A 26,197-nucleotide genomic window follows, 5' to 3' on the forward strand; every position below is an offset into this window, starting at 1 on the left:
GGAAGAGGAGGGAAAGAAGGAAGAGGTAAGGAGAGGAGGGTGGAAGGGAGAGGAGGAGAGAGGGTAGAAAGCGGAAGAGGAAGAGTAGGGGAGAGGTAAGGGAAGAAGGAAGGGGAAGGAGAGGAGGAAGAAGGAAGGAAGTAGAGAAGGGAGGGAGAAAAGGACTTATAACAATAGAAAAGAAAGGGAGAGAGGAGGAGAGGAGGAGAAGAGGAGGGAAGGAAGATAGAGGAGAGGAAGATGGAAGGGAGAAGGAGAGAGGGTAGGAATGGGAAGAGGAAGAATAGGAGTAGGGGAGAGGTAAGGGAAGAAGGAAGAGGAAGGAGAGGAAGAAGGAAGGAAGTAGAGAAGGGAGGGAGAAAAGAAAGGATCTATAACAATAGAAAAGAAAGGGAGAGAGGAGGAGAGGAGAAGAGGAGGGAAGGAAGATAGAGGAGAGGAAGATGGAAGGGAGAAGGAGAGAGGGTAGGAATGGGAAGAGGAAGAATAGGAGTAGGGGAGAGGTAAGGGAAGAAGGAAGAGGAAGGAGAGGAAGAAGAAAGGAAGTAGAGAAGGGAGGGAGAAAAGAAAGGATCTATAACAATAGAAAAGAAAGGGAGAGAGGAGGAGAGGAGAAGAGGAGGGAAGGAAGATAGAGGATAGGAAGATGGAAGGGAGAAAGAGAGAAGGAGAGAGGGTAGGAATGGGAAGAGGAAGAATACGAGTAAGGGAGAGGTAAGGGAAGAAGGGGAAAGAGAGGAGGAAGGAAGGAAGTAGAGAAGGGAGGGAGGGAGAAAAGAAAGGGAAAATAAGCTGGTGTTACAACAGGGATGGTAAACAAAGCAACTCAAACTGTATATTATAAACTACTAAACGGAATGACAAATGTAGAAGAGAGACAAATGTAAAGCAGAACAACAATTAGGTGAATGTAGACTTAAAATGGTATTTAAGAGAATAAAAAATAAATTTAAAAAATTGGCAAAATATATATATATATTTTAGAGCAAGGCGAATGGCAATTCCGACCACCGGCTGGCCACGCCCACTCACCACAGTACTATCCCATCCTATAAACCGTGTTTCCCAGAAAATAAGACAGGGCCTTATTTTCTTTTGACACCCCCTGAAAAAAAGCGCTTGGCCTTATTTTGGGGGAGGTCTTATTTTCGGGAAAACAGAGTATCTCACTCTCTGGCTCACAGCCCAGCTGACTTCCGCGCCTCGCCTGCCCTACTCACCTGCTCGAGAAAGTGTGCCGGAAGCCCTGCGTACAAGCATGGGAACGGCGTGAGTGCTCACATTTTCAGTTCTGCACTAGGCAAGCCGGTTGTTAAATTATGGGACGCCCCCCCCCCCCTCTGCTTACACAGGTCCTTTGCATTGATATGCATACCTGAAAAACTGTCCTTCCATTTGCCAAATTTCTCTTCTCCCCCCCCCCCCGATGATTTCTAAAAGCTCTCCCTGCAGGTAGTCCATCCAATCCGTTCCCCCCCCACCCTCTGCTAACTGCTCCGTACAAGCACCTTAAATCTTTCAATGAAATGAAAGGTCTCTGCGTAAGCGCCAGCTCCATTGGAAGCCATTCATACACCAATTTAATAGTCTGTAAAATAGATTCTTTCCACTGTTGTAGTCAGGTGGGGAAGCTAATCGCGAAGGCTATAAATCTACTGTGAAAAATGACTACCGTATATACTCGAGTATAGGCCGACCCGAATATAAGCCGAGGAACCTAATTTTACCACAAAAACTGGAAAAGTTATTGACTCGAGTATAAGCCTAGGGTGGGAAATGCAGCAGCTACCGGTAAATTTCAAAAATAAAAATAGATACCAATAATGTTTTTGAATATTTATTTCAAAGAAAAACAGTAAACTAGCGGTGTATTCAATGAAATACTTCACTCACCTCATGATGCTGATGTCCCGCTGTGATGATGATGTCCCGTGCAGCCGCGGGAGCGATGTCCTGCCTCCTATGACACACGGCACAGTGATTCCTATCATTGGATCACTGTACCAGAGGAGGTGGGACATCGCTATGTGGCTGCTTGCCATAACAAGGAGGAGGTGGGACATCGTTGCAGAGCGGCAGGAGGGGGAGGAAGGGGAATCGTAAGACAGCCCTGCATTACATTAGAACGTGAGGAGGGGGGATGGTGCGGTGCGCGCTGCGCGGCAAACTGACACAGAGGGAGGGGAAACTCACAGGGGCACTGGGCCATTCACAAGTGTCACCCAGCGGCATGGCCCCGCCCCTTTTTCTCCTCCATTTCGGGCAAATTTTTCACTGACTCGAGTATAAGCCGAGGCGGCTTTTTTCAGCCCAAAAAGTGGGCTGAAAAACTAGGCTTATACTCGAGTATATACAGTAATTCAATAACCGCAACGCAACCGGGCCTCTGTCCCTCCCCCTCCCCCCTTTCTCCCCTCCCCCTCCTGTTTTAATTAATTAGTTACACGGAGAATGGAACCTTTTGCCACCGAGTAGCATGTAAGGGTTGTGTTAAAGATTATTATGAAAGGCAGGATTTCAGGCAGGCTGGTGCCTTGGACCTGTTTCCTTCTCAACTTTCCTTGCAAAGATTTCAGAACACAGATGGAAGAACCCAATTTTATGCCTGATTATTCCTGGGTAAACTAGCTGGGAACGACACCGCCGAGCATAGGGAGAGAGAGGAGGGAGAGAGCGGGTGTGCGGCAGACGCAAAATAGGATTTGCAGGGAATTTTCGTCGGGACGCTGAAGCGGATTAGCTGAGCATCCCGAACTGGCAGAAGCCCCAACTAGAACTCCTTGTTCGGATTTTGTCATCCCGCTGAAAGTTTTGGGGTGGCTCGCTGTTCTTATTTTTTTTTCTCCCAAGAATGTAAATATTTAAAACTTTCAAAAATAAACAGGTTTCACAGCCAGGATCTCAAAAAGTCCGGATTGGGGTATGCATCTCTTTTGAGTGAAAGGTAAAGCTTCCCCTCGCACCTCTGTGCTAGTCGTTCCTGACTCTAGGGGGCGGTGCTCATCTCTGTTTCAAAGCCGAAGAGCCAGCGCCGTCCAAAGACGTCTCCGTGGTCACGTGGCCGGCAGGACTCAACGCCGAAGGCGCATGGAACACTGTTCCCTTCCCACCAAAGGTGGATCCTATTTTTCTACTTGCATTTTTTATGTGCTTTCGAACTGCTAGGTTGGCAGAAGCTGGGACAAGTCACGGGAGCTCACTCCATTATGCGGCGCTGGGGATTCGAACTGCCAAACCTTTCAGACTGACAAGCTCAGCGTCTTGGCCACTGAGCCACCGCATCCCTTAAACTGAGATTAAACAAGTTTTTTTTTAAAAAAAAACCAAACCAAACAACGGGATGGAGGTGAGAAACTTCTACTTTTGATAAAATAATGTTCTGTAATTAGCTAAGCCCTCTGCAGGCGTTTTTGGCCTTCGGTCCCATAATGTAGGCTAAAAACTGCCCCAAAAGTGACGGGAAATCTAGAATTCTATGCTCTTTGATTCAACCATTAGAGAGTTGGATATAAAAGCTCGAAAAACAGGATGTCAACAGCTACAGAAGAAACCCATTTATTGGGCCGGATAAATGTCCCACTCATTAAAGGCCACACGCTCTGAACTCTTTTCATTTTGTTTTTTTTTTATTTTTTCCGAAACTCATAAAAAATTAAACCCTACATCTGATAGCTCGGTTGAACCATGGCCTTGGTGGCATTTTCAGCGGGCTTTGTGAATTCAAAGTATATTTTTCTGGCCTTAAAAAAAAAAAAACAGAGAGAGGAAGGGGGGGGGAAAGCCCCATTCCTGTTTATCGCCTCAATAACGTCCTTGGATGCTGTAAAATCGAACCAAGGGGAAGAAACTTTGGAATTTTTTTTAAGTCGCTGGCAAATGTCTTGCGGTCCATTTTTATTCCCCCTTTTCCTTTTTCTTCGGAATAATTTTGAGGATAAAACTCCCATTTTTTTTAAAAGAAAAATGTTGTTAGCCTTGCCAAGTACGAGAGAACACAATGAATAGAGAGGCACTAACATGCATTTTAATAGCTTCTTTCTCCAAAAAAAAACCCTTGCTCCTGTATATTATTAAATTTCAAATATTCAAAATTTCATTTATCTTCGACAAGGATTTCTTTTAGGAAGCAATTCGAGCACCTTGAAGATAGAGAGAGCATTTGATTTTAAAAAGTCTGCTCTGCTTTAACTACCGTGTTGGAAAATGTTGGATAGCCATTTGTCTGAAACGGTATAGGGTTTCCTGCCTGGGCAGGGGGTTGGACTAGAAGACCTCCAAGGTCCCTTCCAACTCTGCTATTGTATTATTGTAAAATGACAGAAAAACTGGGGGACAGTATTGAGGGGGCAGAGAGATTCTGGCGTCCCAACAGGACGCAGCTTCATCAACATGTTAAGGAAGATGCCCAAAAAGCTAGGAAATAAGAAAGTATTTGGAAGAGATGCTAAATCAAAGGATGGAGTTGAGGGCAGAATTATTTTTATTAGGGATCACAAAAGAAGAAAAATAATATGGCAAAGTTTGACTATATTTAATGCTGCGTATTTTAAGGGCGGCAAAACTGGTTTTTGCACAAAAATGGAAAAATAAGAGAGAGACTCCCTCGGAGCAAGAAATAATAAAGAAGATACTGACTGCGCAGAGATGGATGGGCTGACTCCAGAGCTCAAAGACAAGGATGGGACGGAATATCACGAATTCTGGGACAAATGGTACCGTTGATTAGAAATGGGGGGGGGAGAGATCAGGGCAGCAAAACGCAGACCAGTGAAGAATGGGAAAATATGGCATTAAGATTGTGTGAGAGGTAGGAATCGGATATGTATTTGCAGGGTTAGTAATCAGGCAAACGAAGGGATTAATGGACAGGTCATCTGAGGGACTACACCTACCTTTGTAATGGATATCAAACGTAATCATTGTAAGATCCAAAAACGATATGGAAATGTTTATGCCAGAAATGTCACGCTGGAAGTTTTTAAGAAGAGATTGAACAACCATGGGTCTGGTATAGGGCCGCCTGCTTGAGCAGGGGGGGGGCTGGACTAGAAGACCTCCAAGGCCCCTTCCAGCTGTATTCTGAGAGATAGATAGAAATAGGTGGCCTTGGATATATAAGAGAAATAGGTGGCCTTGGAAATATAAGAGACGGAGAATCTCTTGTTGAGGCTACCTGATTAGGGTGTCAGATCTTAGGAAAACTTTAGGAGCTGGAGGAAGAGGAGGAGGAGGAGGAGGAGGGAGGAGGAGGTGGTGGAGGAGAGAGAGAGGAAGATGAAGAAGAGGACGACTCCCTGGTGCTCTCTGAGCTTGATTGTTTTTCTGCAGACGTTTCATGACCTAACTAAGTAACATCATCAGTACTAGAAGGGAGTGGGTGTTTGCAATGGGGAGGAGGAGGAGGAGGGGGAAATGCTGGTTCCCCCCAAGTTGCAGCAGGAGCTGTTTGCCTGCAGCTGGCTATTTCAACCATCTAATTCCAATTCTAAATGCTTCGGAACATAATTACGCTTTGCTTTCCAAAAAAATAATAATAACAGAAATCAAAACAACTTAAACAAAATTGAGAATGAAGAAAGAAAATAAATAACAAAGATTGAAATAATTACTAATCAGAAGAAAGTCCAGGACATGGACTGGTGGAGCTACCAGCTATCCCTACCCGGTAATTTTTCTCCATGTTGCTTCTGATGAGTTTTAGATTCCTTACATTTCATCAATTTGAGTCACCAAATTCAATTTGCATCCGAAGATAAACAGAGGAGAGAGAGAATGGTAAATACTCTTGTTTGACCTTGGAAGTCACGGAGAAGAAATCTTATCTTCCACAAATTTCAACTCGGTCCAAGCCGTGATGAATAATCAAATTTGCCACATCAGATCTCAACCTGTAATCATATTTTCTTTACTCCCCAAAATGAGTTTTGTTGCTTGGGCGCAACAAGCCAATCTCTTCACATTGTTGCCTCCAAATGCGGCAGATAAAAGTTGTGTTCATGGGTTGGGGAAAAACCCAAAATAAATCCTGGCGACAAAAGTCTATTTAAATCATTTCTTAGAAAAACAAAGATTGTAGAATCTAGGAATGGTTAGGAAGACTGAGGGTTGCCCCGATGCATTGTTTCCATGGTTCAGTCTGTTATTCTGTTCTGTTGGAATTCAGTCTTGAATTCAGTCTTGAATTCCAACAGAACAGAATAACAGAGTTGGAAGGGACCTTGGAGGTCTTCTAGTCCAGCCCCCTGCTGGAGTAGGAGATCGTATATACCATCTGGGTCAAGTGTTTGTCCAATCTCTTCTTAAAAACCTTCAGAGCATCCACAAGACATTCCTTTGGATAATTGTCCTCACTGTCAGGCTCAGCAGAAGGTGACTAGCATAGGTGCTAGTTGTTCCCGACTCTAGGGGGCGGTGCTCATCTCCGTTTCAAAGCCGAAGAGCCAGCGCTGTCCGAAGACGTCTCCGTGGTCATGTGGCCGGCATGACTCAACACCGAAGGCGCACGGAACGCCGTTCCCTTCTCACCAAAGGTGGATCCTATTTTTCTACTTGCATTTTTTACGTGCTTTCGAACTGCTAGGTTGGCAGAAACTGGGACGAGTCACGGGAGCTCACTCCGTTACGCGGCGCTAGGGATTCGAACTGCCGAACTGCCGAATTTTCTGACTGACAAGCTCAGCCACTGAGCCATCGCATCCCAACTCTTACACCCTCTTAAATCTGAGGCACACCATTTTGGTTCCCGGCAAAAGAAACCACACCTTTTTGTGAAAACGAAGGAGGGCGAGTGGCACGCTTTAATTGAGCGCCAGGCATTTAATGGGAAAACAAACTTGCCCAAAATTAAACGCAGACGGCATCGCACAAGGCTGAGCTAACAAGCCGGTTGCAAATGCTGTTAACCGCGGGACGATGCCCTATTTGAATGTAATCAGAAATAATTGGGAAAATAAACACACTAGGACAAAAAGAAAGAAGAAACCTTTTAAAAACCAGCATTCCACCTCTGGGCCGGAAAGTCCTCCCCGGGTTGCCACTCGTGGCTGCTACTAAACGCTCCACAGGATGGTCCAGGCTGACCTTTTCATAATCGGTCTTCATCTTCAATGCATATTATGGCCCTTTTGCTGGATATTAGCATCGCCTTGTTTATCTGCGTGCCTTCGTTATTATTTCTTTGGTTTTGCTTCTCATCACCCTGCCGGCTACTCCTCGCAATTAGAATTTTCTGAAAGAGCCTTGCAGATTAAACACCGGTCTCCGAGGAATTTCCTTTCCCGATTCTGAATACCAGACAAGAAGGCTTTAAACTCAAGTAAACAAACTCCCAAAAGTGGCTCAGTGGCTAAGACGCTGAGCGTGTCGATCAGAAAGGCCGGCAGTTCGCCGGTTCGAATCCCTAGCGCCGGGTAACGGGGTGAGCTCCCGTGACTTGCTTCTGCCCACCTAGCAGTTCGAAAGCATGTAGGAAATGCAAGTAGAAAAATAGGAACCACCTTTGGTGGCAAAGGAACAGCGTTCTGTGCGCCTTCGGCGTTGAGTCATGCCGGCCACATGACCACGGAGACGTCTTCGGACAGCGCTGGCTCCTCGGCTTGGAAACAGAGATGAGTGCTAGGTTTAGGTTTTATTTGACTTGTATGCCGCCCTATTCCCGAAAGACTCAGGGCGTCTAGACTCGGGAACGGCTAGTACATATGTGTGAAGGGAAGCTTTACCTTTAAACAAACTCCGGCGTTGACTTTCAGGATGGCGAGTCTAATAATTAAGTGGTACCGCCCTCAAGGGTATCTAACGCAAGGTTGGGATCGCCAACATTGTAAATCCCATATTTGGGCTCAACAAAACTGTGGGATGCTGAACAAAGGTACCTTCAGCTGGGAAGACCTTGAAGTGTTAAGGCCACTGGGTAACCCTGGCCGTGCTCACGTACGATTGGGTCTGCTTGAGGCCATCTTTGTAGAGATGTCGGTATTCATAATATGTGGCTGTAGGATTCTAGTTTGGCTTCAGAGGAAAATGGGGAAGGGCGGGGCCTTTCAGGATTAGGACAGCTTGTAGGCAGGGAGGAACAGGGGCAGGAGGAACACGAGAGACGGAGCTCAGGCGTGGAGCAAGGACCTCCCCCTCCTGATCCGAGAGCACAGAGAGTGGGGAGAAAGCGAGAACAGAGCAGACTGAACAGGCTTACTGGGGGAGAAGAGTGCCCCGCCCATCTTCACAAGGCACACCTGGGGACTGAGATTTAAGGAGACGCTGTGGGGAGGGGGCCTTTGTCGGGGACAAATGCTGAGTTCCTGAAGTGTGGAGTGCCGACCTTTGAACTTCCCAAGAGTCCTTGCATTCTTTCTGGACGAATTACCTGGATCCTTTGCTTCCTGAACTCCTTGATTTGCCCTGATGGATTTATTTGCTGTGCAGCCTTGGTGTTCACAGCGCTGGGCTGGACTATTTGCAGCCAGAGACTGCTTGAGAGGTGTGTGTGTGTGTGTGTGTGTGTGTCACTTTGCTCTGTGACTTGCCAGAAACGTGGGAGCGTTCGGGGAAATTTGGAGCAATAAAAGGGCCAGTTTGAACTGCCAGCTGTTTGTGTTATCTCTGTGCCGTACCCCCGGGGTCATCACACAAGAGGCTGGAGGACTCTTGACGCATGCCACCGTGGCATTTCAACAATGCCAGCATTGCCGTAACGCCTTCGCCGCCAGGATACGGAGGAAAAGTTTGGAAAGGCCCATGTTTCTTTCCTCTTGCGATGGTAGCCCAACCTTCCAATTAGCGGCCCCCATCTCCCCGTGCCCTACATCTCCTCCGATCAATACCGACACTTCAGCAGCCAGCCGGGAGATAGCTGAAGCACCCCACGTGCTTCGATCGACACGTTATCATCTTCCTTTCTGCTTCCAATGGACTTGATTAATAAAAGCCCATTCTTCTCGTTTATTTCCCTATTGATTTTGCTGTCCCTCCTCTTGGGAAGAGACGTCAATGCGGGCGGGGATTGCCAAGCAAGCTTGGTGGGTCTCGCCATCCGACGGTACCCTGAGTTTTTTAAAAAATAAATAAATAAATAAATAAATAAAACATCCCTAGCGACTAACAAATCCTGCCTCTTATTTTACAGGAGAAATCTTCCATTGGCTCAAGGCAGGAAGCCCCCTATCGCATTTCCCCAAAAATAAGACTGTCTTTTGGCCCCTGAAATGAGTCCTTGGCCTTATTTTCGGGGAGGTCTTATTATTTTTGAGATGCAGGAGGCAGCGAGCGTGGTCATCTCATGGCTGCTGCTGTGTTGCAGTATTTTCAGGGAGGGCTTATTTTCAGGGGGAGGGCTTATTTTAGTGCATGCACTCAAAAGCCCGAGTGGGCTGATTATCCAGGGAGGGACGGGTTATTTTCGGGAAAACAGGGTAGAAGTTCTCCAAAGTTAAAAAATGATACTTTGGTGTGTCTTTTCCAACACCCATTGCTGACCATTAACTGAGTGGCTTGCTTATTAATCCATCGTTCTCTCCTTCCTCTGTTTTCCTTGGCTTGGGAGTCTCCCGAAGTTAACAATCGACTTGAAAAACAATGCCACCTCGGTCCAGTTTATTTCCTCCTGAACTTTAAGCACTGACTGAGATAGGAATGACCTTTAAATACTCCGGGCTGGAGTGGCAGGGGGAGTGTCTGTAAAAAACGATAGAGGTATGCTTTGCTTATGCACCGTGTAGAATAAATTTAGTATTTAGTATTTAGTATTTATTTATTTGTAAATACAGCATGTGCCACGATTTGATCCATGAATTAAAAGCAAGAGGCCATTCTGGAAGGAGAATGGACTAGATGGGATCCTTAAAACTTGCTCATCAGAATACCGGAATCCTAATAACAGAATAACTGTTAAAAATTAATGCACAGAGAGTCTCTCATATTAGTTATAACAATAGCAATAGCAGTTAGACTTATATACCGCTTCATAGGGCTTTCAGCCCTCTCTAAGCGGTTTACAGAGTCAGCATATTGCCCCCAACAACAATCCGGGTCCTCATTTCACCCACCTCAGAAGGATGGAAGGCTGAGTCAACCCTGAGCCGGTGAGATTTGAACCGCTGAACTGCTGAACTAGCAGTCAGCTGAAATGGCCTGCAGTACTGCACTCTACCCACTGCGCCACCTCGGCTCCTGGGTGGGTTATCCTGGGTGGGTTGTATTAATGGTTACGGATGAATCTGTTTCTTATCCCAAATGCTGCTTGATGCCTACAGAATAACAAGAGATGGAAGGGACCTTGGAGATCTTCTAGTCCAACCCCTTGTTCAAGCAGGAGACCCTATTGTCAGACTTGCAAGCCATCTTTTTTTTGGGGGGGGGGATTTCAGGCCTGCTACACTTTCTACAGTGGGAAAACGGAAGGGAGGATTATATGGGGTATATGTGGTGATATGTAGCCATAACAACATTCTTCTTGGAAAGTCAAGGTCGTTTTTGTCTCTGCACCTGACCGGATCTGGATGGGAGGAAGCTGTCTTCATAGCAATGGAAGATTGGACCATGGGATGAACTTGTGGGTGTTGGGACAGGATCCTGAACTTTCAACTGGAAGTTTAAGCTTTCAGATTCGGGTTTTGCCAGATGTGCCAACATGACATCTCTAATAAAATGAAACTTTGAGGAAATACAAGCCTCGGAGTTTTATTTGGTTGGGGGTGTTTTTTTGAAACCCTGACACCTATACCATTTCAGACAACTGGCTATCCAACATCTTCTTAAAGACTTCCAGTGTTGGGGCATTCACAACCTCTGGAGGCAAGTTGTTCCACTGATTAATTGTTCTCATTGTCAGGAAATTTCTCCTCGGTTCTAAGTTGCTTCTCTCCTTGATTAGTTTCCACCCACTGCTTCTTGTCCTGCCTTGAGGTGCTTTGGAGAATAGCTTGACTCCCCCTTCTTTGGGGCAGCCCCTCAAATATTGGAAGACTGCGATCATATCATCCCTAGTCCTTCTTTTCATCAAACTCAACTTATTAAACTCATCTCCGTTAAGCTCAATTCAACACCATCCCTTTGCAAACTGTTCCAAGAAGTGAAGAGTTGAACAGCTGAAGAACAGTTGACTTAATAAGGCTTGAAGTTCGTAAGTCTTAAAAGTTTCCCAGCTTGGACACTCCTCGTTTTCCAAAATATTACATTCCCCCCAGATGGAAGTGCCGTTCCATCACCGAAGGTCTCCTTAGACAACTGTCTTCCTTTAGCCACATCAGAAGAACCGAGGCAATTAAAAGTTGCCATAAAATGGGACGGCCTCCCATGGGGAGATTTTGATACTCTCTTTTGGATGATTCCCTTGGCGATTTAATTAGAGCCGTTGGCTGGTAGGGATTTCATTACAAGCTTCACATTAATTGCCGATTGTCGTTTTGCGTGCCTGTCAATTAAAACTAACCAGCTGGGGGAATAAAGTTCTTTATTTTCTTTTTTTTTGAAGGGGTGACAAACCAAATTGTTTTTTTTTTTAAACAACATGGAGTCGATTTCCAGTTTGTCATGGAAATTTATGATCTCTTCAGAATGCCGCCAGAGTTGAATACAGCTACGTCCTCGGCCGCAATCAACACCAACATTTCGGTTGTTAAGCAAGGCATTTGTTAAATGCTAACCCGGCCTTCGCAGTTTAGTCACTGAAACGGCAAGGGCTGGAAAAAGTGACTAGTTTTTCACACTTATGACCGTTGCAGATCACACGTGATCAAAAATCCAGACCCTTGGGAACTGACTCGTATTTATGACGGTTGGATGGTTTCAATGGGGAGGGGGGGGTGTCACGTGATCCCCCTTTGGGGATCTTCCGAAGAGCAAATTCAATGGGGAAGCCAGATTCGCTTAACGACCGCATGACTTAACTTAGGGATTCAAGAAAGGCCATAAAATGGGGCAGAACCCGCTTAGCACAGGAGTTTGGGGCTCAACTGTCATCGTTAAGTTGAGGACTACCTGTGAATCCCAGCAAATAATGCTTTACTCTGGATTGCAGAGTAACAAAAAAAAAAGAGAGAGAGGAAAAAATTGATTTGAATCTAGCACGCAAATCATGCTAATTGGAGAGGAGAAATTTCCTATGCAGATAATTCCTTTGAAGGAAATGCCTTTTAAGCTGCCTCCATCTGTCTGTAGGATTATCATTCAAACACCGTAGGCATCACAGATCCCTCTACACAACCCGTATATTCGTAATAAACAAAGGTGAAGAGAAGCATTTATTTCAGACAAACTTTTAATGTGTGTTGGGCCAGATGGTTGCATACTGAGCAGGACACATCGGAAACTAATTGTCTCATGAAAGCCGGGAATTTATTTATTTATTTATTTGGGGGGGGGGGGGTCACTTAAAAGAACCTGCTAAACTCTGCAAATCCCGAGTCCCTCCGATTTTTTCTTTTTAAAGCCTTCCTCTTTAATCAGCACCGATGCAGCCACGCAATTAGCGGTAATGATTTTAAAACTCATCACGGAAGGTATCTAGGCAATGCTTGTTAAACTTGGACAAGGAGCTTTATCCAAATCTACCTGAACCAAAAATGGGGGTGATGGGATTTTAATCCCAAACTCTAGGCCAGGGGTCGGCAACCCGTGGCTCTGGAGCCGCATGTGGCTGCTGCAGCTCCTTGTCGCCAGTTGGCTCCTCAATCGATAGGGCTTTTCAGTTAGGTGTGGCTCCGGAGCCGCATGTGGCTCTTTCATTCCACTGCTGCGGCTCCCTGTCGCCGGTCGGCTCCACAATCGATAGGGCTTTCGGTTAGGACAGGTAGAGGAAAAAGGACGCCGTGCTATGAAATCGAGTTTTCCTGGCCTTGGGAAAAGGACGGGACAGAAAAACACAAGACCAGTGAAGAATTGGTAAAGATGGTGTTAAGAATGTGTGATAGGTAGGAATCGGATTTGTATTTGCATGATTAGTAAATATATAAAAGAAAGGACCAACTGACGGGTCATCTGACTGACTACACCTACCTATGTAATGGATAGAAAATGTAATCGTTGTAAGATCTAATCACTATATGGAAACTTTTATGCCAGAAATGTCGCATTATGTCCAATGTTTGTTTTTTTTATTAAAAAGTTTTAATAAATTTTACAATTGTTTACCTTTCCCCTTCCCTCCCTCCCACCCAATCCCACATCCCACATCCCTTCCCCCCCTCCCCCCCCAACCTCCCAGAGCAAATAAAGGGTATAAACATTTAACAATCATAGACTAAAATAAACTAACTTTAGCATCGTCCCTCTCTTGTACTTTATATCTCCTTTTGCAAAGCTAACTTTAGATGAGTTGTAACATTCCTTGTTCATTCATTCATAAGCTATCTGGAGTTTCTTAGTCCCATATTTATTTTGAATATAATCAGTCCATCTTCTCCACTCCAGTTTATAACTCTCATTTGAGTGGTCCTTGAGGTATGCTGATATTTTAACCATCTCTGCTAAGTTTGTTACTTTTAACATCCATTTTTAACGTACTTTTTATGTCCAATGTTTTTAATGTTTATCTAATTAATTATTTTTTTTAAAAAAAAATAGAGTTGGACCTCCCTGCTCTTGGAAGTAAAAAAAGAGACGAGGAGAAGGGAGTCCAGATGGCTTTTAAACCTTTTAAACATACCCGTGTAGGAAGTAAAACAAAGGATGAATACGGGGGGGAAATGTATTACTTTGCTGCGGTGAAGATACCACGAACTGGGGGATCCCTTATGATCCCCAAACAACCGATTCTACGTGACATTTCTATTGGCTTGGCATCCCTTCAGCTTCCCACGTTGAGCCAGAAATCCATCCCTTAATGGAGAAAGATCTGAGAGACCGCATGAGAACTTTTATTTTTATTTTTTTTGAAAATTTTATTAATTTCATATATACATTCACAATTATATGATCTCATAACTGTTATTAATAATATGTATTTATAACAATTTTTCCCCTACAGTTGACAATATACTTGAAATTGCTTTCTTACCATCCCATAGATCCATCTTATCTTACAACATTCCTACTTCTTCTTCCTTCCTTCCCTTCTTCCTTCCCTCCTTTCTTCTCTCCTACTCTCCTTCCTTCCCTCCCTCCTTCCCCCTTCCCTCCCCCCTTTCTTCTCTCCTTCCCTCCTCCTTCCCTGCTTCCTTCCCTCCTTTCTTCTCTCCTTCTCTCCTTCCTTCCCTCCTTCCTTCCCTCCTTTCTTCGCATGAGAACTTTTAAATAAAGCATTAGCAGAGGGCTTTTAAAGATAAAAGCTCGCGGACAACACAAGCTTTTAAGTGAAAAGGCAACCAGAGACCCGCCACAAATCCCTCCCCCCCCCGCGAGAGTAGATATCCCACGCCCACCCCCCATCATCCAGAGCCAATACTGAAAACAGACGGAATATTGTATTTTGGGAAGAAAGTTCACTCCGGATGCAGCTACCTTGCATTAAGAGGCCTCACCGATCGATTCCAACAGAAGACGAAAAGGGAAAGTGCTATTAAAACAAGTTCGTTAGCACACCTGCCCTGGTATTAAAGGAGTAAAATTGCCAAAAACAAGGGAACCAAGGCTGTTCCTCATTGTACACAAGAGGGATAGAATCAAGAACACGTGAAGTGTTCATACCACTTTATAATGCCTTGGAAAGGCCACACTTGGAATATTTGCATCCAGTTTTGGTCGCCACGATGTAGAAAAGATGTGGAGACTCTGGAAAGAGTGCAGAGAAGAGCAACAAAGAGGATTGGGGGACTGGAAGATAAAAGATACGAAGAACGGTTGCAGGAACTGGGTATGTCTAGTTTGATGAAAAGAAGGACCAGGGGAGACATGGTAGGAGTCTCCCAATATCTCAGGGGATATTCAAAGCAGAGGGAGTCAAGTCATTCTCCAAGGCACCTGAGTATAGAACAAGAAGCAATGGGTGGAAATTAATCAAGGAGAGAAGCAACCTAGAACTAAGGAGAAATTTCCTGAGAGTTTGAACAATGAATCAGTGGAACAGAAGTTGCCTCCAGAAGTTGTGAATGCCCCAACACTGGAAGTCTTTAAGAAGATGTTGGATAGGCATTTGTCTGAAGTGGCGTAGGGTTTCCTGCCTAGCCAGGGAGTTGGACTAGAAGACCTCCAAGGTCCTTTCCAACTCTGTTTATTCTATTCTATACAGCCAATGAAGGACTTCAGAGAAATGTATGGACCAGCAGGGAAAGGAGAAAAGAGGGAGGGGGACAGGCGGCGTGCGGAAGGAGGGAGCGGGCTCAATACAGTAGCTTGAGTGATCTGTAGTCACTTTCATGAGCCACCCCCCCCCCCCGCTGCAATGTGCAAACAGAGGCATTGATTTTGCCTCCTTTAATTTGCTGTTATTTTCAACAGTTTTTAAAACACTAATGGGATCCGAACAAGGAGACCGGGAGACTTTTGAGTGGAAAGCTACTTTCTAGGCAAGGGTGGGGGTCGGGGGAGGGAGGGTGGGTAGAGGGGCTTAGCTCCTGCATTTTCAAACAAATATTCCTACAGGATGATGAAATCCTTCATTATCTAAGTGCGCACGCCTTAGTGCGCACCTGGGAATAATAACTTGAAAAGAATTGCACTCTCTCTCTCTCTCTCTCTCTTCTCTTTGACTCCTGCGTGACTTTTGATAGTGCGCAGGGCAATTTATCTTCGTCCCTCTCCCGCCCCCCCCCTCCAAAAGCCAACTTCTACTTAGTTTGCACGGAGCTGAACTGCATTCTCTTTTCTTTGTTCTTTTGTTCTTGTGAAAAGGTTGAGGGTTTTGTTTTTTCATCTGTTTCTGTTTGTCCCCCCCCTTTGTAACGAGCTCCCCGTGGAGATTCGGACCCTCGCCACCCTTCAGGCCTTCCGGACAGCCGTTAAGTCCTGGCTGTCCCAGCAAGCCTGGGGTTGAGTTCCCCCCCTACTCAAATTGGCTGTGCTTGCTGTGTTTTTTAAATCGTTTGTATCGTTGTCCTGTTTTTGTCTTACTTTTTTGTATTTGTTCCCCTTCCCTTGGCTTTTGTTCAGCCGCCCTGAGTCCCTTCGGGGAATAGGGCGGCTTACAAATCGAATAAATTCCAAATCCAATTCCAATACTCCGTGGAGGGGTGTCTAGCTACTGTTGTAGTGGAATAAAGTAATAAAAGTGGAATAGTTCCACGGAGGCACAACTTTGCTTATAGGCTAAGCCATCCTAGTCTCTCTCTTTCTAAAGGAAAGGATAGATACGATGGATGGATGGGCGGACGGACGGACGGACGATTCTCAAAAAGTGAACAGACAAGATACATCGTGGTAAGGTAATGATGATTTGAGAGCTGACCAGCTGCTGTCAGGGCTGTAAACCGAGATGATGCAATGAGAATGAATCAGAAGGGTTACTGCCACTTTAAGAGGCTGTCTATATAAGAGAGGCCCTGTGAGGGCAGTTTTTCTCTGTGTGTACTTCCTTGTTACAGTTGAAGATTGATTGATTGCCTGGCTTTGCCTAGTAAGTGATTAAGTGTGTGTTTGTGTGTGTGTGCGTGCGCGCGCGCGCGGGCGTGTGTGTGCATGCATGCCTTGTAGATAAACCACGGTATTTTGCTCCTAAGTTGCCTCAAAATAGTAGTCACACTGTGCACACTCTGACACATAGATTATATGGATGGATGGATGGATGGATGGATGGATGGATGGATGGATGGATGGATGGATGGACGGACGGACGGACGGACGGACGGACAGAAGGCAAGAACCGAGGTGGCGCAGTGGTTAGGGTGCAGTACTGCAGGCCACTTCAGCTGACTGTTATCTGCAGTTCAGCGGTTCTAATCTCACCGGCTCAAGGTTGACTCAGCCTTCCATCCTTCCGAGGTGGGTGAAATGAGGACCCAGACTGTGGGGGCGATATGCTGACTCTGTAAACCGCTTAGAGAGGGCTGAAAGCCCTATGAAGTGGTATATAAGTCTAACTGCTATTGCTATTGCTAAGAACAAGAGATCTCAAAAAGTGACACACAGATAGACAGATCTTCATTCTCAAAAAGTTACTGAGAGTGGAACTGATGCCCACAGCAGAACAAGGAACCGGTCCTCGGAATTCGTCTCTGGACAAGGAGAAGGACCCAGGATTGCGCACAAGTGCTCCATACGGTGGTTCCCTATAGGAACTCCATAGGTCTCTAGTGGTTTTACAGCTCCGGAAGCCAAGAAAAAGCCATTTTTGCCCCAGCTGCGATTGGGAGCGTTCAGAAGGACGCAGGTTTAGCATTTCACCCCATGTAATAACACTTCTTTTCGGAAGATTCTTAATCTCCAAAAAGCATTTAATGAGCAATTTCCAGAAGTAATTAAGCAAGAAAGTATGCGTAGGTCAAACTATTCTCCAAGTCAAACTCATCTCCAAAGCACCTGAGGGCAGGACAAGAAGCAATGGGTGGAAACTAATCAAGGAGAGAAGCAACTTAGAACTGAGGAGAAATTTCCTGACAGTGAGAACAATTAATAAGTAGGACAGAAGTTGCCTCCAGAAGTTGCGAATGCTCCAACATTGGAGTTTTTAAATAATAAGTTTAAGAAGCTAAAGCATAAGAAGAACGGTTGCAGGAACTGGGTACGTCTAGTTTAATGAAAAGAAGGACTAGGGGAGACATGATAGCAGTGTTCTAATATCTCAGGGGTTGCCCCAAAGAAGAGGGAGTCAAGCTATTCTCCAAGGCACCTGAGGGCAGGACAAGAAGCAATGGGTGGAAACTAATCAAGGAGAGAAGCAACTTAGAACTGAGGAAAAATTTCCTGACAGTGAGAACAATGAATCAGTGGAACAGAAGTTGTGAATGCTCCAACACTGGACATTTTTAAGATGATGTTGGATAGCCTTTTGTCTGAAGTGGTGTAGGGTTTCCTGCCTGAGCAGGGGGTTGGACTGGAAGACCTCCAAGGTCCCTTCCAACTCTGTCACTCTGTCCGTCTGTTGCAAAGGCATGGTGAGAAATGCAGGTCTTCCAATATTTCAGGGGATGCCACAAAGAAGAGGGGGTGTCAAGCTATTCTCCAAAGCACCTGAGGGCAGGACAAGAAGCAATGGGTGGAAACTAATCAAGGAGAGAAGCAACTTAGAACTGAGGAGAAATTTCCTGACAGTGAGAACAATTAATCAGTGGAACAGAAGTTGTGAATGCTCCAACACTGGACATTTTTAAGATGATGTTGGATAGCCTTTTGTCTGAAGTGGTGTAGGGTTTCCTGCCTGAGCAGGGGGTTGGACTGGAAGACCTCCAAGGTCCCTTCCAACTCTGCTATTCTAAATCCAGGTATGGGTGCTTTAAAACGTATTTAAAGGCGAAGGAACACATTTTGGGAACCCAAGAACTCCATGCTCACATTCCTCTGGATATCAAAACAAAATAAGAAGGGGAAAGCTAGCACTCCAATTAAGTGGCTCAGCCAAAACCCCAAGGGGTTTGACTTGCAATCCATCTCCTTAACCTGCTCGCTTTTCAACATTTTTAGTCTTCTGCGTAGGGGGAAGAGTACTGGGATGTCTTTCTTTTTTCTTTCTTTTTTTTAAGTTTTTATTTTACACACATAAACACATCAACAAGAACACATCAACAAGAACAAACCCATGACTTAAGACAACATAGCAACAATAAGTTCCATCATGTATCATACGGCAGTTCCGTATCGGTTTCTTTGCAGTTAAGTGCTTTCCCTTTCTATAATTAGCTATTTATAACCAAATATTGTTTATCTATAATGTGCTATATATACTTACAATTCCAGGTAAACATTCACATGGTTATTCTTTTTCTTTGCCAATCCTATACTATCGTTATTCTCTTTAAGAGATTATAGAGTACAGTTTGGCTTCTATTATTTACCATCCCAAGCATCTATTGTGACATCATCTTATCTTCTCTTTCTTTTCTTTCCTCTCTCCCTTCCTTCTCTACTTCCTTCCTACCTCCTCTCCTTCCCCTTCTTTCTTCCCTTACCTCTCTCCTACTCTTTGAAAGAGACACCTATAATAATGGAAAAAGAAAGGGAGGGAAGAAGGAAGGAGAGGAGAGGAGGAAGGAAGTAGTGAAAAGAGGGAAGAAAGAAGGGAAAGGAGAGGAGGATGGAAGGGAGAGAAAGAGAAGGAGAGATAGTCGGGAAGGAAGAGGAAGTGTGGAGGAGAGGTAAGGGAAGAAGAAAGAGATAAGGAAAGGTGGGTAGAAGGGAGAGTAAGAGAAGGAGAGGAGGGAGGGAGGGAGGGAGAAAAAAAGAGAAGGAGAGAGAGTAGGACTGGGATGTCTTTCAATCTTCCTCCTTCCTGACATAATGTAAAATGCCAGGCTGCGGCAGGGACAGCCAGACGGGCACGGATGCTTTAAGAAAAAAATTAATATTTGCCAACCCAGCATCAACTTAGGATAGACAAATGGGAAGACCCCGTGAGATGCTGGCAGCCGGCTGGAAGAAGGCGTCGAAATGCAGTTTAATGAAGGTAAACTTCGAAAGAAGTTACTGATGGTCCAAAGTTACGAATTAAGGAGTGAGGCGCTCGCCCTCACACCGGAATTTCTGCGAGAATGGGGCGATTTGTTAGCGAGGAGAGAAGGCAGAAATTGGCGAGAGCAGCAGGGAGCGGATGTAGCAGCTATTCGTTTGCAAGACAAGAATGATTATTTTGCATCTGTCTGATCCACACACACACACACACACACACCACAGCAATTATTCTGGATGGACCAGAATTCCCATTATTTGCTTTACTTGCTGAATGTTTATCTGCCCGATTTATCTTAAGCCCCCTGAGCAGCTTCGTGGGACGGCTTGCAAAATTTTAACGCGACTGTGGAGCAAAGAAGAAGGCACAACAATGGAACGCAAGCGCAGAAACCTTTGCATGCTGCCCGTTGGGCCAGTTCATAGCAACGAGGCTTCGATAAAACGAGGAAGGAGAAAGGTCTTCGAAGAATAAAACAAAAGAAAGTCTTGAAAAAGCACCTTTGGGCCATCCGTGACCTGGAAGGTTGAGAATCTCTACAGAGTTTTAGCTGTACAATTTGGGGTGAAGACCCTTGGAATGGTGTGGGAGCAGGAATGGATTTCCAGAGGGAAAAATTGCAGACTACAGGAACCATTTGCACCGCTCAGGTGACCCTGAGGACACAGAGAAACCTCCAAGTGGCCTCAATGACCTTCTAAAAGGATGCAAATGACCAGCTCTGTCTGCAAGGAATATAAATGAGGACCCGGGTTGTTGTTGGGGGCGATATGCTGACTCTGTAAACCGCTTAGAGAGGGCTGAAAGCCCTATGAAGCGGTATATAAGTCTAACTGCTATTGCTATTGCTAAATCCTTCCATTCCCCACCATCCCAAGTCAGAGCTGAAGAAGCTTCTTGGATGAGAAACGAAACGTCTTCAAAAGAAAAAACAAGGAAGGTCCAGTTGCCTCCTGAAAAAAGCCCCTTTGGGGAAAGAAGAAAGAGGCAAGGAGCGGAGGATGGTAGGAAGGAGAAGAGCAGGAGTAGGAGAAAAGGAAGGGAAGAAGGAAGGGAAAGGAGAGGAGGAAGGAGGAAAGTAGAGGAGGGAGGGGGAAATAAAAGGAATTTAAGGTGGCGTTGCAACAGTAGGAAGGGACGGTAAATAAAGCAACTCAAACTGCATACCTATATTATAACCTATAAAATGGAATAACAAATGTATAAGAATGATAAATGTAAAGAAGAAGAAGAATTACGTGACTGTATACTTAAAATGATATGTAAGAGAATAAAAAAAATAAAAATGTTCTGAAAAAGAAAAGGAAAAGACTTTACACTGCTAAGTGAGACATTTGTTAAGGGAGTTTTGCCCCATTTTTTTACACCCTTTTTTGCCCCAAGGAGTGAATCGCTGTTAAGTTAGAAACTTGGTTGTTAAGCGAATCGGGCTTCCCCATTGACTGCTCGGGCAAAAAAGGGTGTAAAAAAATGGGGCAAAACTCCCTTAACAAATGTCTCGCTTAGCAGCGTAAATTTTGAGTTTAATCACGGTCGTAAGTCGAGGATTACATGGTTTCTCTCCCCCCCCCCCTCCTGTTTTCCCCATGCAAAGTTTGTTTCATTTAACCCGCGTCAAAGTTTGGCTCGTGGGCACGAAGTTAATCCGAAAGCAAGCGATGGGCCTTTTTTGAAATAAAACTGAAGGCTTTTAATAAAACTGAAATAACATCAGGATAAAAGGCAGAGTGAAATCGCCCCCTGCCCTTACAAGGGAGATATAACGGATCTTCTTTATGGGTAACAATATAAGCAAATAGATTGATAAACGGAGACTCAGCCGAGGAGAACCGAAATGAAATTCACCATTTGCATATCATTACTGGAAACCTACCAGCCACCCAGGGGGTTCCAACGACTAAACAGTGCCGAATTTTCATTGCATTTTTTTTTCCAGTGCTCCTCCAGGGATTTCTTTGAGTTTTGGGCTTAATGGCGATAACAATTTATTTTTTTCCTCCTTTTACATGTAAACAGTGTGAGCTCTAAAAGAATTCATTTTAACTGAAGACGCTCCGGGAAAGTTTCGACATACAGGAGAAGGCCGTTAAGCGCTGAAATTCCTTGCAAGGATGACGGACCATTTGGTGAATTCAACAAGTCTCCGACAGATTAACGGGAAAGGGACAGTTTGGTGTATTGCAGGGGTCGGCAACCTTAAACACTCAAAGAGACACAAAGGTCCTAACCGGAAGCCCCCCCCCCCCCCCCCCGGTTCAATTCTGGAGCCAACCGGAAGTCCGGTTTCCCACCACCATCACCATAGAGTCTCCTCCTAGCATGGGTCCTTTTTCCTCTACCTGTCTTAACCGAAAGCCCTATCAATGGTGGAGCCGATCGGGGACAGGGAACCGCAGCAGAGGGATGAAAGAGCCACATGCGGCTCCAGAGCCGCGGGTTGCTGACCCCTGGTCTAGTGGTCAAGGCACCAGGGTAGAAAGTGAGGGAGACGGTGAGTTCTAGTCCCACCTTAGCCATGAAAGCCGACTGGTTGACTTTGGGCCAATCACCAGGAGATGGTGAATTCTAGTCCCGCCTTGGCCATGAAAGGCAACTGGGTGACTTTGGGCCACTCACCAGGAGACGGTGAGTTCTAGTCCTGCCTTAGGCATGAAAGCCAGATGGGTGACTTTGGTCCAATCACTAGGAGACAGTGAGTTCTAGTCCAGCCTTAGGCATGAAAGCCCGCTGGGCAACTTTGGGCCAATCACCAGGAGATGGTGAGTTCTAGTCCAGACTTAGGCATGAAAGCCCGCTGGGCGACTTTGGGCCAATCACCAGGAGATGGTGAGTTCTAGTCCAGCCTTAGGCATGAAAACCAGCTGGGCGACTTTGGGCCAATCACCAGGAGACGGTGAGTTCTAGTCCAGACTTAGGCATGAAAACCCGCTGGGCGACTTTGAGCCAATCACCAGGAGATGGTGAGTTCTAGTCCAGCCTTAGGCATGAAAACCAGCTGGGCGACTTTGGGCCAATCACCAGGAGACGGTGAGTTCTAGTCCAGACTTAGGCATGAAAACCCGCTGGGCGACTTTGAGCCAATCACCAGGAGACGGTGAGTTCTAGTCCTGCCTTAAATACGAAAACCAACTGGGTGATTTTTGGGCCAGCCTCTCTTTCTTTCAGCCCAACCCACCTCACAGAGGTGGCAGAAAGATACTGCCTCTTCCTCTGTTTCAGCTTCCAGAGTCTAGAGTTCAAATCCCGCCCTCCCACCAAGGCAAACCCTTGTGGGAAGAGGCTGCCTCTTTCTCTCCATTGCTTCCTCCATGGAAACAGCCACTCTCAGAAGCCGTCTCGCCCGAGAGCTGTTGAGTAAACTCCCTTGAAATACGATGCAAATTCAAATTAGCCGTCTTAAAGGCTAAGGAGCAGTAATGTGGGAAGATAGTCCCTGTGGCTAATTCTACGTCGTCTCCCGCTGCGTTCCTGATTTATGGCAAAGACCTTCCGTGGGAAAGGGGTGTCTGTGTTTGTGTGTGTGTGTGTGTGTGTGTGTGTGTGTGTGTGTTTTATTTAGACAACAATTACAGCCAAGGTCTCCAGAGACATCCCTTCACTCTGAACTGCCTTGACAAGTGGACTCCTTCGCTTAAATTTTTTATCATTGATGTTACAGCTGGGTTATTAACCGATTCTCATTTACACGTGTCAGAGGGAGAGAAAAATCACCTAATTAACTGCTTCCCGGGGGGGGGAGGAGGAGGAGGAGGAGGAGGAGGAGGAGGAGAAAAAGGGAAGGCGGTGGGCTGCCAATTTATCCCCTTCTTTTCCAACCTTTCCTCTCTAAAGGTGAGAGATTTACAGCTCCCTGTCAGATACGAGCTGTAGGAATCATTTTCTAATTACCCCGATCTCTACCAGGCTGACTTCGAATCATCCAGTCGTTTTCTCTCTTTTTTTCCCCCTCCCCTCCTTTCTTCCCTGCTCCTTTTAAATTAGGAAACGATTCCGTTGAAAGGCCTGGACTTCGTTTGCAGCCGCTCCGGCGAGAGTTGCATCTTTTCGCTCAAGTAATTGATATTCGATATAGGTTATTAATGGCCCGGCTGCCAGAACTTCCAGCAAAACGAAACAAGTAAACACACTAATTTTGGTCACCGAACAGCAGTCACAGGGATGAAGGGAATTGCAGCAATAACCACCAGTTCCCCAGCTTGCAATATTGAAGTTGTTTGTCTTCCGAACGTAGTTTTATATCGAAAGGGCGAGCATTTTCCCCCCCCCTTTTCTCTTCTGAAAGTCAAAAACGTGGGATGGGTTCTTTACATCTGTCTGTCCTGGGGTATCTGAGGCTTCTCCCTGGTATTGAATTGGGACCTCCAACCTTTCAGTTCTGTCGCCCATCAGACCCTCATCATAAATGGTCAAAAAAGACTCATGGATCATCGGCTGCGCTTCATTCTCTGCCGTCCCTTTCTTCTTCTTTTGCCCTCCATCGTTCCCAGCATAAGGCTCTTCTCCAGGGAGTCCTTCTTCCTTCTCATCAGGTGGCCAAAGTCTTTGAGTTTCCTCTTCAGGATCTGGCCTTCTAAAGAGCAGCCAGGGTGGATCTCCTCTAGGACTGACCGGTTGGATGGCATTGCTGTCCCAGGGACTCAGGAGATAGATAGATAGGTAGGTAGGCAGGCAGGCAGATAGACAGATAGATAGGTAGGTAGGTAGAAGTCCCCTTCGTCTTCTTCTTCTTCTTCTGCTTCTTCTTCTTCTGCTTCTTCTTCTTCTTCTGCTTCTTCTTCTTCTTCATCCTCCTCCTCCTCCTCCTCCTCCTCCTCCTCCTTCTTCCCTCCATCCTTCCCAGCATGAGGCTCTTCTCCAGGGAGTCCTTCTTCCTTCTCATCAGGTGGCCAAAGTCTTTGAGTTTCCTCTTCAGGATCCGTCCTTCTAAAGAGCAGCCAGGGTTGATCTCCTCTAGGACTGACCAGTTGGATGGCCTTGCAGTCCAAGGGACTCAGGAGATAGATAGGTAGGTAGGTAGAAGTCCCCTTCTTCTTCTTCTTTTGCCCTCCATCGTTCCCAGCATGAGGCTCTTCTCCAGGGAGTCCTTCTTCCTTCTCATCAGGTGGCCAAAGTCTTTGAGTTTCCTCTTCAGGATTTGGCCTTCTAAAGAGCAGTCAGGGTTGATCTCCTCCAGGACTGACCGGTTGGATGGATTTACAGTCCAAGGGACTCGCAGGAGTCTTCTCCAGCACCAGAGTTCAAAGGCCTCCATTCTTTGGTGCTCAGCCTTCCTTATGGTCCAACTTTCACCGCCATTCATTGCAACTGGGAAAACCACAGCCTTGACTAGACGCACTTTTGTTGGCAGAGTGATGTCTCTGCTTTTTAGGATGCTGTCTAGATTTGCCATAGCTTTCCTCCCCAGGAGCAAGCCTCTTTTAATATCTTGGCTGCAGTCCCCATCTGCAGTGATCTTGGAGCCCAGGAAAAATAAAATCTGTCACTTCCTCCATTTCTTTCCCATCTATTTGCCAGGAATTGAGAGGGCTGGATGCCATGGTCTTAGTTTTCTTAATGTTGATTTAGGAGTATGTCATCCATACTCTTCAAAAAATACCTACGGAAATCTTTGCAATGAGCACATGGTCAGCTGTGAGATATGAGGGCCCAGCGAGGTGTGTCAGATTTCACCAAGGACAAGAGCTATTAATTCTGCAAAAACTCAACCTCAGGAGCACCCAAGGTTTTACAGACTTGACCTTTGCAAGATAAGTTGCTTTTCTGAAGATAATAAATGACTCTACTGTGATTTATAGAGCTATATTTTCCATTTGCGTTCCAAAACAAATTAGGACAGTTGATTTAAACACTGGTTTTTCTTTCTATTTCCTAGGCCAGTGATGGCGAATCGTTTTAGTTGTGAACTAATTGTCTCCTGCAAACTCCACTCCCCTTTCGCTCCTCTTCTATTTCCTCTGGGAGGGGCCATTCACTGTCCACCTGTGGCCTTACTCCCAAGTCAACCCTTGCTCTTTAGCTCTTCCCTTCATCTGGCAACTCTGCTCATGCGCACACTGGGAACAGGCTCCAGCTGTTCTTCTGCCTCACTGATGTCTGACTCTGAAGGCAGCTGATAACTGTCAGACGTCCCTGGCCCCCTCTCTGCCTCCGACACAGAGCCTTCATCCGAGACTTCCCCAGACTCCAGGACTGGCCCAGGTTCCTCCCCAACCTCCTCACTGGCCACTGGTGCTCCGCTGGCGGGCCACAACACCCGTTTCCTGCACCCATCGCTTTATTGATGCGTTTAGTGAGGTTAATATCAAGGGGCCGTTGCAGGATATATTTTCCGAATCAATACCTGTGTTACATTTCATTCTGGCTGAAATAAATCAATCTGATAAACAGAATAGATAATGTCCATCCCCGAGTTATGATCATCAGCGAGCCTGGCCATTACGGCCATAAGTCCCGACGTTTCTTCAATGGGTCACAATGTGATTGGATCTGATTTTAGCATCTTTTTTCCTGCTGAATTCCTACAGAGATTCTCAGTCATCCTGGTCATGTTGTCCAAAAAAAAAAGGGTTTTTTTCTGCTGGTAATTAAGCGAATGCCAAAGTTATTAAGCGAGCAAGGTGTTGGTTCTACTAATCTAATCTTTCTCGGAGCAAATTGTCAGTCAGGGAAGATTCCTGGAAGTAGTTTTTTCAGCATTTTTACTTGCCCCCTTAAATATTGGAAGCTCCT

General features: G+C 45.6%; 1 protein-coding gene across 1 annotated transcript in view; it reads right to left on the reverse strand.

Moving 5' to 3' along the window:
• The window catches only part of LOC116517815 (mitotic spindle assembly checkpoint protein MAD1-like), a 108,366-nt gene that overhangs the window by 3,903 nt on the left and 78,266 nt on the right, over positions 1 to 26,197 (reverse strand). The window lies entirely within an intron of this gene.

This window comes from Thamnophis elegans, chromosome 14 (genome assembly GCF_009769535.1).
Source record: "Thamnophis elegans isolate rThaEle1 chromosome 14, rThaEle1.pri, whole genome shotgun sequence".
NCBI lineage: Eukaryota > Metazoa > Chordata > Lepidosauria > Squamata > Colubridae > Thamnophis > Thamnophis elegans.